Source organism: Physeter macrocephalus, chromosome 1 (genome assembly GCF_002837175.3).
Source record: "Physeter macrocephalus isolate SW-GA chromosome 1, ASM283717v5, whole genome shotgun sequence".
In the NCBI taxonomy this organism is placed as follows: domain Eukaryota; kingdom Metazoa; phylum Chordata; class Mammalia; order Artiodactyla; family Physeteridae; genus Physeter; species Physeter macrocephalus.
Window position 1 is genome coordinate 126,270,804 of NC_041214.2, and position 20,578 is coordinate 126,291,381.

General features: G+C 34.6%; 1 long non-coding RNA gene across 1 annotated transcript in view; it reads right to left on the minus strand.

Annotated features, from left to right (window-relative positions):
* Positions 1–16,552, minus strand: part of LOC114486941 (uncharacterized) — a 318,110-nt gene extending 301,558 nt beyond the window's left edge. The window contains exons 1-3 of the long non-coding RNA XR_008617847.1: positions 16,466–16,552; positions 14,634–14,859; positions 9,630–9,690 (exon numbers count right to left, since the gene is read on the minus strand). This is a non-coding gene — a long non-coding RNA (uncharacterized lncRNA). The remainder of the gene's footprint in view (positions 1–9,629; positions 9,691–14,633; positions 14,860–16,465) is intronic.
* Positions 16,553–20,578: the final 4,026 nt, after the last annotated feature.

The window sequence follows — 20,578 nt, forward strand, 5'->3', positions numbered from 1 at the left end:
TTAATTAATTTTAAAAAGTAAAAAATAAAACTAAGCTAAAGTATTCCTAAACTTTTTATAACATAAATAACTTTCTGCTTGCTTAGGAATTGTTTGGAATTACTTCTCAGGAAAGAACAGATGTTGGTAAAGCTGAAGAACTAATTGGGCTTTGCGCAGTTCTGTCAATACATGGGAAAGCGTCTGCCTATCCAGATACCTGCCAGAAAATAACAAAAGGTTTTCACTGACATGCAAAGCAAGAGATCATTTAAGTTTTCAAAATTCTATTCTCAACACTGTGTTCATTAGTTGAGTTTATCTTTCTTGTCCCTAATTATGTTGTTTTAGATGCTGAGAGCTTTATTTTTAAAAAATATGTGTAACCAATTCCAAAATTAAGTAAATATCTGTGCTTAATTGGAGGATGGACAGAGGTAACATTATGATCCTGAAAAAAAACCCCAACAAAGTAACTATGATATTAAAAAACAAAAACAAAACTCTATATGCTTTAAAAAGTGAAATGTCTAGCTATAATTATTTCTTTTTCCATCCAAGAATTAACCAACTAACTAAATATAGCTTTTATTAAATCAGTTCTACATTATACCACACTTTAATGTGGAAATCTTATCAAACAAAAATCTTTCATTCCTACGTATCATTTTCAAAAATATTTTCTTCCTAAAACTGAGAAATGTGAATTAGAGATGCATAACAAAACATCTACTTGATAGGTCTATTATGCATTGATAGACAAATATGTAAAAAAATGGTTTTAGTCTCGTTGAAAGGAAATGGTCTTAATATCTCTATTTTTTCCCATTTATTGTGAAATAATATTTTAATTGTTCAACAATTGCTGTAAAAGGAAATTGCCTTCCTAAAAAAGTAGGCCAAATAAAATAGGCCAACTTGTTTAAGAAGCAAAGTATTTTCATCCACTTACTCATAGTTCTTGGCTTTTGACAAGATGTCTCTGAAATGGAAATATTCACTCAATAATTACACAACTTTATATATACATATTTTTTCATATATATGTATTTGTGCTAAAAATTTTTAGATGAGCTTATTTGAATGGTGTAGGCCATCCATTAAAATTGAGGAATTTATTCAACTGGGTCTATGATTCATAAGCATATCCTCATATGACATTGGAACTTTTCCTGTCAAACATTTGTACATAGTTTTAAGGTTACAAAACTTTTGTGTATAATTTACATCTTTTGTCAAGTCTAAGCAAGTCTAATTCTAAGCAAGTCTCCATTAGAACAAAGGTAACTCATGCCCTGCATCACGGTCCCTAATAACTAAATTATAAAGAGATGACAGTGTGCAGCTGACAAATGATCTAAAGAGATAAGCAATTTTTTAATGCTGTGCTTTAAGATAAAAAGGGAAACTTTATAAAATGTAGTTTGAGGAGTAGTACTTTCAAATGATTTTCAGCTCTCTTATATGAAAACTGTGTAGCCTGATTCCCTTTTCAGTTTGAACTTTCTTGTGGGCCTCATGAGACTAAAAGTGGTTTCCAGAGAAGACGATATTTTTAGTTACCAAAATTTTATTGCCATCATTGAGACCTATTTATATTGAGACATTTATTTAACATTTAATTTATTACAATAAATCTCATGGTCTTAACACTCCATTTATTTCTTACCATTATGTGGGAAACATAACTATCAAAATATTATAAAGTAATACATGTACTAGTCAATGACAGCTACAATTATGCTGAATAAGAATAATAAACAACCGCAAAGTCTCAGTGGCTTATAAAAACAAACAATTTTTTTCTCACTCCTCAAACTATGGGTTGGCTGCAGATCTGCATATCTCAGCTGGGCTTACCAGGGCTCGGTTAGTCTGGATTGGACTCCAGAAGATCAGGTTCAACTCTGCTCCACCTGTCTTCATCCCTCTAGAACCAGAGACTACTCAGGGCATAGTCCTCTGACGGTGGACAGCAGAAGCTCAAGAGCTCATGCTTACCCACACTGCTACATTCAAAACCACTCTTCCTGTAATATGGTTGCTCATATTCCATTGGCTAAAGCAGGTCACATGACCAAGCCCAACATCAACGTGGTGGGGAAATATACTCCACCTACCCCAGTAGAAGATACGAAAATGTTACCTGGCAAAGGGTTTGTGTGTATAATTCAATGATAGGGAGAATGAAGATATTCCATAATATTTCCATAATATTTTACAATAGATGTTCATTACTTTAAATTTGGAAAATATATGTGCACACCTTGAGGAAAAAACTCTTGATCAGTAAGGTGAAATGATCCACTTATAATAAGAATTTAAAGTTGAAAATTTAGCCAGAATTTGTCAGTTTATAGTAAGCGTTGAGGTTAAACACACATTTAACATGTAATCGTATTGTTAACATAGGGATGCATTTAGATTATATCTCCCAGAACCAAATGAATTTAACATCCAGCATCACTTGAAAAATTAAGTTATTTAATGATGACATTGTCTGAAAAACATACCTTTCCCTCTTGATGATTGGGTATAACAAAATAATTTTTTTCTGGCATAATTTTAGGGCAAGAAGCACCCAATAATAGAAATCTAGCATTTTTGTTATGTTAGGGAAATATACTTTTAAAATATGATTTTATGATGTTCTATTATAAAATTATGTTATATAGGCCTGCTTTATTTTATAATGATAGTAAATCTAATGTTAATAAAAACTCATATGCACTGGAATGTGAAGTCCATAATCGTCACCACATACGGCTATTTCCCTGACACCCCCTTCAAGGACTGAATGAGAACTTCAACCAACAATCCGTTTGATTCTTGACACTGCTGCCCAGAGTGGTGAGAAATAAAAAGGCTGATATGTGATTTTTGGGGTTTTTTTTGTATTTTCATTTCTAAGCATTGAAGGTGCTATTTAAAAATCACTATAGTCATATTAAAGTATAGTGGCTAAAAGAGAAAGCAAAGATCTTATGTAATACGTCCTTACTTACAAATACTTGATAACTCCCAAGTTGCCCACAGAATGAAGATCTTTTTAGCCATTTACCATTCTAACTTTATTCTCCACTATTCCCTTATAATACAGCCAAATTAGGCCATTCCTTGTTTTTTAATTTTACTCTAGGCTTACCTGCCTTTTAAATTTTTTCTGGGATTTTTCTCTCCTATTATTCAAAACCTTGCTGACCTTCCAACATTTACTCATATTAAGAACTTAATTTCAAGGCCCAAATACAACTGTTCTGAGAAACTTTTTCTGGTAACCCTAAGATATTGAGTTCCCATTGCTTTTTGTATCTCTCTGGTAGTACATATTTTAACCTCTACCTTATTTGGTTTGTCAACAGTCATTTATTGAATACCTGCCATGCATCAGCCCTTCAGAAGTTCAATCTATTTCACATGTTTGCTCTATCTTAGCAAAGTATAATCTCCCTCAGATCAAAGGCTGTCTTACTCATCTTTATCTTCTGTGTTGGGCCTACCACATCCTCTTTCACACAGTAGGTGCTCAATACATATTCAGATGAAAAAACACCTTTTGTAGAAAAAAAGTCTCAGTAATTTTTATTCATTTTGTCCAGGAGATTTCACAAAAGGTTGTAAAATTTTACTTTAGGCTTCAGCAAAAGCACCTGGATCACAGACACTCAATAAATTGTAACAGGGTCATTAGAGGTAATTGGATCTATTTGAGCTAGGAAAAGACTGTGCCATTTGCCTTGAGGTATTAAAATCAAAGATAGAATCTCATTTGTCTGGGATGGTTTGAGTGTGGGCCTGCATAACAGTTGTAACCCCTCCAGACTATTGTGGTTCTATCCTATGGATTTTCAACATTCAAACAGTAAATGATAAACTGACAATATGAGGATATACATACACTACCTGTAACTCTTTATATAACTACAGATTTCTACAAAAATTATTAACTATTTTTACTTACATAAAATAATAAACTGGATAAAATTTTGTATTTATAAAGTTTTTTTAATCCTCTTTGATCTTTTTCCTATCTTCCTTAAGTACAGCTTTTATATGCCACTAATTGCTCAAAAACAGAGAGTAGTCATTATTTCTTTACAGGCATAGAATTTTAAAGCTAGAAGAGACTAGAAACCATTGAATCTTTTCTGTTAATTTCACACAATGGTAACCAAGGTCTATAAAATTCTCATAACTATCAGAAGTAAAACTGTGACTAGTCTCCTGCCTCCTGATGTAATGTTCTTTCTACTTTCCCATCCTATACCTTTTAAAACTCTTCTGTCTTTTTTTGAGATCTCTACAATGAGACATCTTTATAACTACTTGGAAGTACTTCCAACTCTACCCTCAACACAAATCTTTACTCGGTGATTGTCTTCTATTTTACAAACTTCTGTCATGAAAAGTCTTTTTGTAAATTCTCTTCTGCCCAAATTCAAAGACTGTCCTCCTTTATGAAACAAACTCTGCCGTTCCAACTCACAGTGAACTATTGAGTCTTCAAAAGACATATTCTGTATCTACAAGTTAAAAACTTTGCTAGCTAAGGAGCTGGATGTAAAGACAGCTTTCAGGCAGTTTATAATACAGGTGAGGAGATTAAACATGTTCATGTTAACAGGGCAAAATATTACGAGCGTTTTAAAATGGCCATAATGAACTGTTGGAGCACAAATAAGAGAGAGAGGTAGAGCTATATAGAGATACAGGTAGTATCTGGTGTAATCAACTAAAGATGGTAAACATTCTAGAAAGAAGGAAGGACAATTCGAGACTAAAGTTAAGCACTATTCAAAGGCAAGAGTTGGAAAGTGCAAAAGGAAAACAGCAAGTATCAAATTTGGCAAGGCTTTAGGGTTTGTTAAGCAGGGTAGTGAGGAGAAAGACAGGAGTAAGTCAAGGTGAAGTTTGGTCATATACAGTCTTAATTTCCAAAAAAAGGTGCTTGAACTTCATTTTCCAAGAAGTATGAAATTGAGAATATTTGAACAAGGAAATTTCTTGATCAGAGCTCTGCTCGGGAAGATTAAACCAGCTGGAATCTATTGAATGAATTGAAGAAGGAAGTAACTGGACCAAATAAACCAGTTGGGAATGAAATATGATAGTACAGGCAAGAGTTAAGGAGGGCCAGGACTAGAGCAGGAAGTGGGAAAAAAATATATGGGGTCAAATGTGCAACAACACAAGAATAGAATCAATAGGATTTGGTAACTGATTGGATATGGGCATGAGAAAGTGGGAGAAGCAGTTAACAGAGATGGCCATAAACAGAGAAAGAGAAAACAGAAGGACATGCAAGTATTGCAGGGGAAAATTATTATAATGTTTTTGAAAAATATTGAGCTCTAATTTAAATTCACATTATGCATATTAAATGTGTACCACAAATCATATATATATTTTGACACAGTAGTGATTTAATGCTTAATTATATACTGACATATTGTTCATTAATTGTTTCAACCATTTCCATCTTGTCTCTTCAGTGATACCAGATCCTTCTTGAGGAAGGGGGAGAAAGGAGTAGGCAGGATAAATTGATAAGTAGAAAGCTCTTATTATATTCCACAATCAAGCACTATGTGTATGCTGCTACTCCCATTTTACAGATAAGGAAACTAAGGTTCAAAACTATCAGGTAAGTCTCATATATTGCCAGAGATGATGTAATGTGACCCCAGTCTTACTGACTCCCAGAACCCAGGGACTTTCAGGAGTACTAATCGGTAGAGATTCCAGGAAGCAGATTTTGGCTGAATATAAGAAAACAAACAAACCCTTTTTAACAATTAATTACAGCTCTGAAGTTCAAGAAGCAAACAGACGTACAGGGAAATGTTAATAGGATTATGGAGGTATGCAATCTGCAAGCAAAGGCAATCACACAGATTTTTGTCCCAAATTGTCTCAAGATAATAACTGATATGACAGCAAGGTACACGGAAGCAAAAATTAAATATTATAGCTTTTCCTCTTCTTTGTGCTAAAGTACACACTTTTTAAAAATTAATTTAATTTTTTAATTTATTTACTTTTGGCTGCGTTGGGTCTTCATTGCTGCATGCGGACTTTTTCTAGTTGCGGTGAGCGGGGGCTACCCTTCGTTGTGGTGCACGGGCTTCTCATTGTGGTGGCTTCTCTTGTTGTGGAGCACGGGCTCTAGGCGCGCAGGCTTCAGCAGTTGCGGCACGCGGGGTCAGTAGTCGTGGCTCACAGGCTCTAGGGTGCAGGCTCAGTAGTTGTGGCGCATGGGCTTAGTTGCTCCACAACATGTGGGATCCTCCCAAACCAGGGCTCAAACCTGTGTCCCCTGCATCGGCAGGGAGATTCTTAACAACTGCGCCACCAGGGAAGTCCTAAAGTACAGATTTTTAAAATAGTTTCCTTTTGCTTTTTTTTTTTTAACTCAAATGGTAGATGTTTTCACAATTTTCCTTGGATTTAATGTACACATGTTTGAGTGTTGTGGTAGGACTGTATAGATGTAAAGACAGTGATCAAATTCAAGTATTAGCTTCTAATTAAGATTTCAGAAAGTAATTTGTTTCTTTGCTAAAGTATGTAACATCACAGACTACTAGTGGAATGAATACATGGAAATATGTTCCATGTGTACATTTAACAAGAAAGTAAAACTGAACGTTTTTTGACGTTAGGGAGCCAAGCTCCATTGCACTTGCACACATAAATTCGCCCTGAGCAGGTTAGAAAATATAACGTAAACTAATATTTAGACTTTGAAGTTGAAGTGTAAATTCAACTCTCATCTTTTTATGCAACCACACCCACTTGTGAAGAATACCCTCTCACAAACAGACAAACCTACCTGAGTACAAATGGTCAACTGGTCCTGCTAAAATCTGAATAAAGTTTTAAAAGAAACACAGCAAAATCCAAAACCAAATTCTCCTATCTCCTTCTTATTAAAGTTGTTTGCTTGATTTTTCCCAGACCATATACATTAAGAAAAGGGAGGGTGTTTTAAAATTTTTATGTTTATTTTACGATTTTTTATGTTTAACTTTATTATAATCTATGGAAAAATATGTCTGTGATCTCCACGTGGGGTCCCTTTACTTTAGATTAGGTTAAAGTGTGGTAGTTTGACATGTAGAAACAGCTTAGTCCAAATTAGAAATGGTATACCCAGTGCAAAATGAAGGAAAACTTCTTTTTCAATAGCCAGGCGAATTTCAACAGTCATCTCCCTTCCAAAAACCCCACAGCAAAATAGGATGAGGTAGCAGGTGCTGAAGGATAAAATAACCTAGAGATCCACAGAGAAATAGGCAGAAGTTTTTGGACAACATTTAGTCCAAGATTAGATCTAAAATCCCTAAGATTCTCCCAGATTCCTTTCTGGAGAACACTATGTCTAAAATAAGAGTTAGTAACCTGGCTCTTGGAGTTTATCACAACTCAAGCTAGACAGACCGGTGAAAGGGAACTCTGGATACCATATCTTTATAAATTCTCTGGAAACTTGCACCAGAGTTCATGGCAAATTGGATCAAAGCCAAAGACCTTAAAGGATTGGCCTGAGTGTTGATAGCTGGCTCTAGGAGGAGGAATGGAGACAAGGACAGATATTTACATTTCAGCTATTTAGAATCCTCATCAGGGAGGATGAATATGTCTACTTGTGTGATTTAATGCTATCCAAAAGCATATTCTTATTTTTCAAAGAGAGAAACTGGGACTGATAGGAGGCTAAGAAAATTTCCCAACATTATGTAGAGAGAGTCCAGTTAACATTTGCATTCAGACTCCAAAATTCATTATCTTTCCACTATATCAAGAGGTTGTAATATTCCTTATTCACAAGGTTTTGTTTTTTAAAAAAACATATTGTTCCCAAATTAGGATTCATCTTTCCATTTTCTAATTTAGCTTATTATTTCAGTGACTATATAGGTCATAAAATAAGCCTCTGGATCTTATACTATAACTTGAACTTAGCCTTTGCTTTAGTTCCTCTTAGTCTCTCTGCCTAAAGTAGACAAAATATTCTCTAACAGTAATACAACTTTTCCCTTAATTGATGCTTTCTCATAAAATCTCAACAATAGTATACTTTTTATAAATTCTAATTCTTCTTGACCAAACCTTCAAATAAAAAGAAAAAACAAACCAATTTAGCAAAACTATTTACATTTTTTAATTAACGACAATACAAAAACACAGACCAACATAAAAAAATGACAAATATAGAAGACTTCTCAGATACTAGACTGGAAAATTGAAGAATAAAGAGATTAAAATAGCAAGTGACTATTTAAAATATATTTAAAAAAATTTTTTTAAACGTTGCTAAACAAAGGAAAAAAAGATCTGAGGAGATATTTTAAATTTGGTCAGCTTCCTTCTGGCCTTTTCCAAATAAACATACCAAAACTAGGAAGGGTACATTTTAGTCTGAGACAATCTGGACTATTTAGAAAAAGGTCTTTCTCTTCATTTAGACTATTAACCTCTACACACACACCCTTAGAAATACATACACAAAAGTCAAATATAAATTAACTTCTTAATATAAAGACAGCCAAAATCTTCTGTGCATGTAATTTTATAAATTTGTATGTCTCAGAGAATACTGTACCAAGTATTAGCAAACTTAGATTCTAAACTGAACCTTACCCCTTTCTAACACGGTGACTGGATAAGTTAGTAATAACTCTGTGCCTCAGTTTTCTTATCTGTAAAGTAAAGGAGTTGGGATGGATAATTTCTAAAGTCATTTCCAGCTATATGATTATATATGATTCTCAGACAAGTGGGATGAGAAAATCTATGAGGCTGTATTGAATTGCATTTGTCCTTGGTCCTGAACAACTTCAGAATTGTAAGCTGATTCATTACAGCCCGGAAGGAACATTTCCATTTCAATTTCTAAGATTATCATAGCCAGGTTTAACCCTTTCAGATTAAATGTTGATTTTCTTATTTTTCTTAGCCCTCTATATTTGTTAGCCCAGGACTTTCCTGTAATTAGACGTCAGTCTTTTGATTGATTCTGTATTTGCTTCAGGAAAGTGCCTACTTTTAGCCCCTAGATTAGTTCTAATGTGTGTGCTACCTGCCCTATGTATACTTGCGCTTGTGTTTTTGTGCCCTTTTCCTTGTACCTAAGTAGCACTTTACTTTAGCTGATAATTCTCTTTAAGAGCCCAATCCTGCCCTGTAAGATTTTTAACAATTCTGTCCCAAATAATGGATAGGAGGATACACTTCTACTTCTGTCTCTGTTTTAAACCAGAAATATTTTATATCAAATATCACAAATCCTCTTGTTATTGCAATATTCTTGTATCTAAACATCTGTAATATTTCTTAAAATAAAGGGGATTAGAATTTTCATCTTAAAATATGTTCCAAAGTTTTAATTATTAGTTACTCAAGAATAGGTACATTCTACTTACATAACTTAAAGATCATATCATACTCCATAACTCAAAATTATAAAATTATAGTAAATTAACTGATGTACACATAGGAGTCATTTTAGCAAACTGTAAATTCAGTAATGACATAACTAAATCCAAAGGTTCAAATGGCTGACTCAGGTAGTAATTTATTAATGTGTTTTTACCACTCAGACACACATATTGATATATTAATTGTTTTAATCAGTAAAAGGGACATACCAGTGAGAAATATGCCTTTTTTTTCTCTTTCTTGGTGTATCATTGAGAGGTTATCTCTAGCCTGAAGGGAAAAAAGGGTAGATGGAAAAGTATATTTTTATTGTATAGAAACTTAAATAGGAAATAATTATCTTAACTAAAAGTCTCTGAGTTTCTGCATTTTTCATTCAAAACAATCTAAATAACCCTACCTTTAATTTATTTCATAACGTGTATGGCAGCGTCCCAAGCTGCTGGCACTAGACAAAGACTCAAGTAGAAAATAGATGATAAGAAACTGACTGTCAGGGAGTAGTTAAATAAACAATGCCATATAATACTCATATAAACACTAATTATTGCCAGGACTGAAGAGTATGACTGTGCCACTATATTTCTTCTTTCTAAACACACTTCTGAGGAAGTAGTTTTAGTTCTTTTTTTGAGTTCTTTTAGCCTTCAAGGCTATTCTTTGGGAGTACAAAGGTACAAAGAAAAATAAAGTTAAAATCATTAAGAAAGATTTCTTCAGTCTCCCAACTAAAGCCTTTGATGAAGCTCTTAAATATTATCAATAGATTGCTCAATTGTTAATTCTATAAAAATTATCCAAAATTTTAGTGCTTTTCTAGAGTCTAGTGAATAATTCTAAGTATTTCTATTTGCTATATGAGAAAATGAAGGCAGATTATAAATTTCCCTAGATAGTTTTTTAAAGTGATATAAATAGTCAAAATCACCTTTCACTCCCAGCATTCCCTAAGCAAATTATTGGTTGCAGAGTGTAATTTATGTTTACAATGATTAGCTAATAGCTTGCAATATATTAAATTCATAATGTAAAGTTGTGAATTTTAGTATGTGTATATAGTTTATTGTACAATGAGTCCTTTTTCATAATTACTGTGTACAGTAAGTATATTAATACCTATATTATGCCTTTCTTAGAATAATACTTTAAAATTCTAGAGTTTCATAAGTGTTTCGTGTGAATTTTTTTTTTTTTTTTTTTTTGTGCTATGCGGGCCTCCCTCTGCTGTGGCCTCTCCCGTTGCAGAGCACAGGCTCCGGACGCGCAGGCTCAGCGGCCATGGCTCACGGGCCCAGCCGCTCTGCGGTCGTGTGAATTTTTAACTTACTAAAAAATATTTACTGAGAATCTGGTATATGTCAGGCACCCTCAATGTGCCAGTAATACAGCAATGAAAAAGTCCTAATTTGAATGCTTATTGTTGGGAAATAATATCCATACTGTGTTTGAAATAGTTATTGTTTTCTTTAATATGGTATATTGGAATGCACTGCAATGAAACAGTGACTTTTGTAATTTAATTATGGTAAAGCAATTTTTAAAATAGATAACCCATTACTAATGCTAAACATTCTCATGACCAATTACCTTTATATCATTTTGTCAGTTAGTGGCATTGAAAATCCAGTTTCTTCATTGCTAATAATGCTTTGATTTTATTGCTTTCATTTTATACATGGTGGCAATGGAAAATTCTACACAAGTCGTTGAATTTTGCAGTTCCACGAGACGGTTCATCATTCTCTTCTACTGTAGCTGGATAATATCCTTTCTGTACATGATATGCTTGTTCTTTTAGTTCATCTTCTTTCTATTCTATTATCTCTCTCCTCCCCTTGAGGCTGCTATTATTCTTCTCCACCCTCCATCCCATAACAAACTTTCCCAGCAAACTTGATTCCAGGACCCCTTTGTGTCATCTTGAAAAAAAAAACAGTGTGTAAAATATGCTTTAATAGCATGTCTTTGCTGCTTATATAAAGGAACACTGTAGGTAGAATAACACTTCATTTTTCTGTGATATATTGCCATATTGTAACATCATTGCCAAGGGACTTATTTTTTCAATATATTTAATAGTAAATTTCTCTATGAGCATATCAACTGGAAAAAAATGTCTATTATTCCTGATGAACTGGCAAATTTCCTATTATCAAACACTGAGCATTGTATGATCAACTACATTTTTCCTTAACTGACAAGAAACTTGGAGCCAGGAACCAAGCTTTATGCAACCACAGGTCTGTATAATTTTGGTAGCCCTAAGAAAAGAGAATTCAAAATTATGAACACAAAATTAAGTGCAGGGCTATGGAAGGGGCTCGTGTAAGTTCAGAGCCTTGAAGCTTAACTTTTATTAGCTACATGGCAAATCCACTTCTGCTTGGAATTAAGATTTATGCCCAGCTGCTACTATTTTCCTCTATCATTGTTTCTTAATGTACTAGCTACCTTGTTATCCTTACACAATTGGGATCTAATTGGTTATTTATCTAAAATTTCTGAAAAATATGGAAATTATTAACAATTACATACATATAAACATATTCTTTAAACTGAAAGCACATAAATATTAATTTGTTTGTTAATCTTTTCATTGATACCCAAGTCTTTTTATTTGGGTAAGGTATTAAACGGAGGTTAGTTAACAGAGGTTGTCTTCTGTTTAATTACCCCATCCTCATCTTTATAATTTGAATTTTATATTTTAATTTTGGACTAATGGTTTTATATTTCATGTACCTGTGCTTTTATTATAAGATGCCTCAAAATTATTTCAAAATAGGTGGATTAAAGTTATACTTATGACTACTTGTACATAAATTATCTAATTTTTAGATTATCCATGATAATGTTGTCATATATGGCTGATTACCTTGGACTTTCCTGAGTTGCTTCTTTTTGTTATTTTTGGCATATACTATATCAACAAAAGATAATTCATCCCACTCAAAACACATGACAAAGTTTTTGTTGTATGTAATTTAGGACTATGTTGCTTCAACTTTCCAAAATCCTAACTGAGTATACATTAGGTACCATTTCTTATACACACCGATTATTTAAGTATACTCAAAAATAATAAAGGTGTGTAGATGGATGTGTGTGTGTGTGTGTGTGTGTGTGTGTGTGTGTGTGTGTTTTAATGAACAGGCAAAAGTAGAAATGAGTCAATGTTTCAACATAGCTTTTGTGTTGAAGCTAACATATGCTTTTAAATTTGCCTAGGGACAAATTGTAGAAATATTAGCTATTGCCAATCTGTTTTGTCACACAAGAATGAACAGCAAATGGTCATTGGTATTTTCATCTGACCTTGTGGTGTGGAGTTTTAAGAACCTGCAATAGTGCACAGATGTGTACTATCCTTTAAAATCTGCATCTAATCTTCTGGGCTCAGTTTCAGAATCCAGTGCTATCATTTAAAACAAATATAGTTTGTTCTTTCATCTGTGCAGCATAACAGAAGAATTTTAATCAAAGTCAGACACATATTCTGAAAGAAATCACTGTCTACCCTTCCATGAAAGAACTAAATTTCAGTACCTTACACATCAAATTTTACTTGTTCAATAAATTAATTTCACACATCTTATTTTGAGTCATCCAAGATGGAGTGATTTCATTTCTTAACAAAAATGGTTTGTTTCATAGTGTGTGCCTTGCTATGAGCTTTAGTAAATTCTGAAATCCATTAATACAGGAAATTTGATTTTACACCATTTTGCAGACAAAAATAGCATGTTATTGCAGGGATGAAAAAGGCAATTAAAAACTTTTAAAATATTTTCTGAGGGAAAGTTCAGTTTAGGTTATTATGAAAATACTGCTTAAATCAATAGGCCTTATAAAACTGTAAGATTAACAAATATGAGTTCTTTTAGAATTAACAATCTAGGTCTTTATTCTCAGTGTAACATAATCATGCATCATTGTAAGTTGCAGTTTCTGAAACTTGGTCATTGTTTACATTTTGAATGTGTGACAGCACAATGTTGGAGAAGTACCTAAGATGGATACTGAAAATAATGGGGGATTAAAAGTGATACCATAATAGAATGGACTAAAATTACTAGTGTGGTTACACCTGGGAAAACTGAAAAAAGAGAAAATAAGATTGAAACACATTAAAACAGGGAAGTTTTAATAGGCTGAACTGTGATGTTTCCACTAACTTTAATGTTATAAGACATTTAGAAAAGGAAATTTAAGAAACTTTTTTAAGCACTGATTTTCCTAGTGAGTTCTAAGCATAGGCAATTTGTCACCCTTAGCAGGTAGTGTACAGTAAAAATACAAAATAATTCATGCAAGATTTAGATATGTGATGAATGATGATATACTATTGGCTTATTACAGGAAATAAAGAAGTTTGAGACAAGTACTTCTGATCAAAGCAAGGAGAGCAACCAAAGTTTGGTGCCCCTGTGCAATAGAGTACTACAGAGATGAGGAATTTGTCTCTAATTATTACGTTTTTCACTTTGAGACTATAATACATTTTTACAATGTAGCCTATCATGAAAAAAGATCTAGGTCTTCCCTGGTGGCGCAGTGGTTGAGAGTCCGCCTGCCGATGCAGGGGACATGTGCCCCAGTGCGGGAAGATCCCACATGCCGCGGAGCAACTAGGCCCGTGAGCCATGGCCGCTGAGCCTGCGCGTCCGGAGCCTGTGCTCCGCAACGGGAGAGACCACAACAGTGAGAGGCCCGCGTACCGAAAGAAAAAAAAAAAATCTAAAGTAATAATATTTTGAATGAACATAAGTAATAACTGATTTATGAGACAATTACTCTAGTTCTTCACTCTAAGCAGATATATATATATATAATATACATGTTATAATCACATGTATATTTAAAGTAAAGTTTAAGATATTGCAAAAATTCATAGTGAGTATTTGCTTCATGATGACTACTTAGGTATTCGGTATTGACTTCAGAAATCACAGCTCCAGTTTTAGGATCTAACTTCCCATGAAACAAATTTGACTGCCTGTTGCAACAAGTATAACTATGTCATTAAAGACTGTAAAAGTAACTTGCTAAAAATGCCAGCTTGCCTCTTCCAGTTTGCTCTTTGAATGGCCACAAATTTTTGTTTGTAATTCTTATTGCATGAATCTCCTGGGATAGGCTTGGTTATGCTGTGGTAACAAACAACCCTAAATGTCTCAGTGGCTAACATAACAAATGTTTATTGTTTTGCTCACTCTGTACATCTGGTGCAGATCATTTGAGGGTATTGTTCTTCATTGTCTTTCAGAGACCAGACTGATGGATGTTGCAACCACTATCTGGAATGCTTCCAATCACTGTGACAGCAGGAAAGACAGTTCATGAAGGTCTCACTCTGTCAGTTAAATGTTTTGGCCCAGAAGTGACCCATGTTGCTTCTGTTCATGACTCCTTTGGCCAGAACTAGTCACATGGACTCACCTGAGGAAGCCAAGTAAAGAGAAAATCAGAAAAGAAAATCCTACCAGGCAGCCAAAGATCAGAAACAGTTGGTGAACTGCACTAATGATTTCCACACTGTACATACAGCACCAACCTAACTGTTTTAAAGGCAACTATTATTGATTGAATAACTCATTTGAAACACAACCATGACTAAAAAGTAATATTAAAAGGCCATTTTTGTTGGCCTAGAAGAGTGAAAGTAGCCTCCTTAAGAGCCAGCTTCTGCTGGGATTCCTTCCTATGGTTTCAGTGTACTTCAAAAGCCTTCTCCTAATTGTAAGCTTGGGTAAAACTGCTATTTTGTTGAGTGATGTCAGTTACAAAAACACTTCAGCAAGAGTGGTGAGTTCTTGGCAAGCTATCTGTCTCACTGGGAAACAAATTTCTGGAGTAGGGAATAACCGTACATGCTATTATCACTGTCTTAAACTGAGAATGATCTCAGCCTTAAAAGCTGTTTCATCAAGGCCCTGCTGAAAACTTAGCCATTTTAAGGACAGGTGTCCTGCCAAAATGTTTATTGACTGGCTGTCACTAGATAATGTATTACTAATAAACTGAGAAACAAACTGAAGTCTCAAATACAGGAAAAATTTTCCCAGTCCATTAAGGATATGAAAGAAAAGGAGTTTAGGGCTGTTTCAAAAATACAGCAGTGTCTGAACCTTTGAACATTATCTGTGTGGTGGGAACAACCAAAAACAAAGTTAGTTTCACACAATGCCTTAAATTCAATTTCCCATTTCTCTAGGATGATGAACATTTTGAAAATGAAACAGTGGTTGAGGATCAAATATTAAAGCTTTTAGTAAATGTTGGCTTTGAAATATCCTTATCTTTGACATGCTGATTTTGCAAAATAGGTCATAGATCCCAGAAATATTTAATTAAATAATACTTTGCATAAATATTTCAAACTTTGCCATTTTAATGTATTGGGAAGATAGAATGAAAGGAGAATGTTTATAGATAGATTTTTTTAGTGTTTTGTATTCTATTGTATTACAATAATAAAATAAGATATATGAAGAAAAGATTGCTGTCTTTTGGAATATAACCACCTAATAATTATTTTTATTATTAAACAGAAGTATTAACAGCTAATGTTTCTTAAATATTTACCATGCGCCATGCACAATTATTAGGAAAACTTTATATGTGTTCACTAATTGTATTCTCACAACAATCCTCTGGTGTAGGTATTATTATTATTATCAGCAATTCATGAATGAAAAACATTAAGACATTCTGAATCCCAAACTTTTGCATTCACATTTTTTCAGAATATGGGCTTTGGAGACAAAGAAACTTGAGTTCCAAATCTTACTTTACATTTAGTAAAAGCGGCAGCAACTTTCAACAAATTATGGAACCTCTGTAAACACCAATTTCTTCATTTGCAAAATTCACAATCTTTTGATGGGAAAAAGTATGAGTAAGAATGGAAATTATCAATACTTAGCACACTTAGGTCCAAAAAACATCAGGTAATATCATCATCACCATCATCATTATCAGATATAAAGGAAAGCATTGTGCATAATCTCAGTAATATAGTGGATACTTAATATATATTAGTTACCTTTCTTATATTTCTTCAAAAGTCATAATAGGCTGAAAAGACAAAAGACAACTCCACATGTGAAATGGAATCTAACCGGGATGGAATTCCACAGGACTATGAGAACTGTGTCTGTGAATGACCTTGAAATGAAAACCCAGGGACTATTTTTAATCCTATTTCTAAATTTAACTGTGTCATAGTCTTATATTAGTCCTCTCATTGCCAGGGAGTTTGGTGTTCATTTAACATACACTGAGTACATTTTTCAGTGTATCAGCTTTCAAATCCTGGCTTAGAATGAGCTTCAATGACTATTCACATTTCCCGCAGAGGCATGGTGGAATTTAATAAAAGATCTGTGGATTGAAGGGGGAGGAGGATATCAGGGTATGAAAGATTTGTGACAGCTCTGATATATTTCTTTCCTCTGTTCAAAAGCAAAAACCACAAAGCACTTTAAAATTACTGAGAAAATTACAACTGAATGTTAGTACTCTTTAAATCCAAGCATCACCTCTGACTATTAAAATGAATGTAAAGCTAAAGTGTATTTGAGGTTCAGTGATTTAAGTAAAAGTTCTCTGGGACCGAAGGTATCTCCTATACTGTCTGATTAAGGATACCCATCTGCAAAACAAAATGATGCACCAACATTGCAGGCTCAAATCAGTTTAATTGATTTGTGTGTATCATTATCCTCTCTGTTATGCTTATGTTTTCAATTGTCAAAAGCAGACTTTGCCGATTAAGAGCTATGTTACATATACAGCAGTCAGAGGATGGAGAGTCCTATCATTAGTCTATATCACACAGTGCTGGCCAAGAACATTACTTTTCAAAAATGGAAAAAACACAGCTTGAGAAATAGGTGCAATGGCACATTAATTCATGCAAATCCAGGAAACTAATGTGGAGGTGGTGCTATACTTAAAAACTAGTTTGGGTTCCAGGATGGCCAAGTAAAAGATCCAAAAGCTGACCAAAGGTAAACTTAGCCCTATTATGTTAGCCTAGCAAATTGAAAGAGATTTCACAAGAAATTTTTCTGAAGTAGGTAAGAATCTTGACTAATAATTGCCATTAAAATGAATTTTTCAGGGATTTCCCTGGTGGCGCAGTGGTTAAGAATCCTCCTGCCAATGCAGGGGACATGGGTTCTATCCCTGGTCCAGGGAGATCCCACATGCAACAGAGCAACTAAGCCTGTGTGCCACAACTACTGAGCCTGCACTCTGGAGGCCGTGAGCCACAACTACTGAGCCTGCATGCTGCAACTACTGAAGCCCGCGCGCCTAGAGCCTGTGCTCTGCAACAAGAGAAGCTACCACAATAAGAAGCCTGCGCACCGCAACGAAGAGTAGCCCCTGCTCACTGCAACTAGAGAAAGCCCGCGCACAGAAACAAAGACCCAACACAGCCAAAAATAAATAAATAAATTTATTATTTTTTTAATGATTTTTTCAGGGGCTTCCCTGGTGGCGCAGTGGTTGAGAATCTGCCTGCCGATGCAGGGGACACGGGTTTGTGCCCTGGTCCGGGAGGACCTTACATGCCGCGGAGTGGCTGGGCCCCTGAGCCATGGCCACTGAGCCTGTGCATCCGGAGCCTGTGCTCCGCAACGGGAGAGGCCACAACAGTGAGAGGCCCGCGTACCACAAAAAAAAAAAAATGATTTTTTCGAAAAAGCTGAAAGTATGTATCACTTTGCTTATTTCTAATAAAAATTAGCCACACATTAAATAATTTTTTGTTTAACATTCCTACTAAGTTTTTGCTAGAATAAAAATATCAAACTACAAAATTTAATGACAATATTTAACATCTTTGTTGATGCCAACAGATTTGAAATTTAAAATTTCCATTTGTCCAAGGGATTTAAAAACTTCTTTTTTGTTATGATTTCATTGATGGAGATGAGAAAAAGAGAATATATATATACACCAAGTTGTTATGGATGAAAAGTACTATGATTTAAAAAAACAAAAAGATAAACTAACACCCTTGTATGGGTTGGCTAGTACTAATTACAAAGAAAATTGCTAAACTTTGCTTCACTGGCTAAAATACATCAATTGAGGCAACAAATAAAATTTAAGTCTCCACGTTCAGAAAAGGCTACTTAGGAGTAAAGAAGTCAATGAGAATAAATTCTCTCTCCTCTCATTTCTCATTAAAACATTCTGGGAGATGCATCTGTGAGGAGCAGCTCACTCTGCCAACCAGAAAAGTTAGGGTCAAAACTATATACAAAAATTGAATACTGCTATCCCAGTCATGAAGTGGTATCCCTGCAGGGTGATCCCTCTTTTCTTCTGGAAAAGAGTTAGAAAAAGGCAAATAAACTGCAGGCAAGCAGCAGATCCAAGGTCCAAGAATCATGACCAGCAAAGCAATCACCAGCCAAATCCACCATGAGGCAGAGGAAAACACCTTGAGAGTATCATGCTTTGGAACCAATTATGGAACATTAGAGATAATGGACAGTGTACACCATCACTTTCTTCTTGATGTCCTGTAGCCCTAACATAGAGTCTCTTTTGAAAGCTTATGCTCAATGCTTAATCTGATGTGGTTGGGAAGAAGAACAAGCTGTTTTTTACCTCTCTCAATTCCTCTGACTTACTCTGGAGCTTTCTGAAACATGCAAGAACAAATATTTTAAAAATCTTGCTATTTTTTCAGGAAAAAAATATACAGATAACTGAGTCCACTGGGGTAAGCCTTTGTCAGTCACAGCCATACCTTACTGAAAGTGACTTTTGATTGATAGTGACTTGTAAAATAATGTACTACCTTGTAAGGAACATTTGTGGGAAGGCAATATAGAGGTTTCTTTGTGATTAGTTCTTGTTTGTGTGTGTGTGTGCTCTAAGGGATTAGTTTTATCTTTTTTAAAATTTTTAACATAAAGCTCTTCTTTCTTCCTCTGCAATTCTTGAGTACCACTGAGCATATTTTGATTATTTTTGGTGCCACTGTTTGATAGCCTTCTTTCTTTAGGTACAATTCTCTGACATACACTGCTTGACAGAAAAAAGTATCTACAAGAATTTCCTGAGACGACATTCATATGCAGCATGTGTTAGATTTTTCATTTTCATTTGGCATTTTCCAACTCAACTAATTATGTTATCACTCAATGTACACATTAAAAAAGAAAGTTCTAAGTAAGAAAAAAGCACAAAAAACCTTGAAGTCCTGCTGCCTAACTTTAGAGATATTCCTGACATCTTTAAATAGAAGAAAATTATATTGGTGGTTTTAAATATCTGCATATTGTGTGCTTCTCTGTCTCTCTCCACCTCCACCCTCTTTCTTTCTATATCTATTTCTCTAAAGACTTCTTTCTCAAGAATACAGGGTCTTTACTGATCCATTCAATGGTAATGGTTGCTACAGAGTTTATTGGCCTTTTCTGGGTTGTTGCTAGCTCTGGAGGTTTTGACACATTACATCTCTCCATTAAATATATCTATTACTTACATTTCTCATTCTCTTTCTTAGGCTATAAGGTATGCAGAAATTCTGCCAAACATAAAAATGAATGCTCAATTTTGACATGAATTGAGAATGTGGCAATGAACATATACTACCAGTACATATTTACAAGCAAATACAGTGCTCCCTTTCCCATATCCACCAGGGGGTTGGTTCCAGGACCACTACCTCCTCACCCTTGATAGCAAAATCCATGGATTCTCAAGTCCCTTATATACAATGGTGTACTACAGTTGGCCCCCTATATTGTGGGTTCTGCATCTGCAGACTTAACCAACTGCAGATCAAAAATCGAAAGTCGAAAATCAATGGGAGGTTGGTTGAGTCTGTGGATTCGGAACAAGCAAATACAGAAGGCCGATTGTAACTGTATTCATCATCTATTCCAATCAACTGTATTTTAATCAGTCAGTCAGCCATTGATTATAAGGCACATCATTATATGCATCACTAAGAAAGAGAACGTATTTCCATTCAAATTTGACACATCATCACTTGTAAGATGAACCTCCATTTCATAGGTGAAAGACATGGAGAAGGAGGGCACCAGAGATTGATGAAATGTAGTGAACATATGTATGTTGATGTGCCTTTTCCTCTTGTACTTCTAGTGTCAACTACCAAGCATATTAC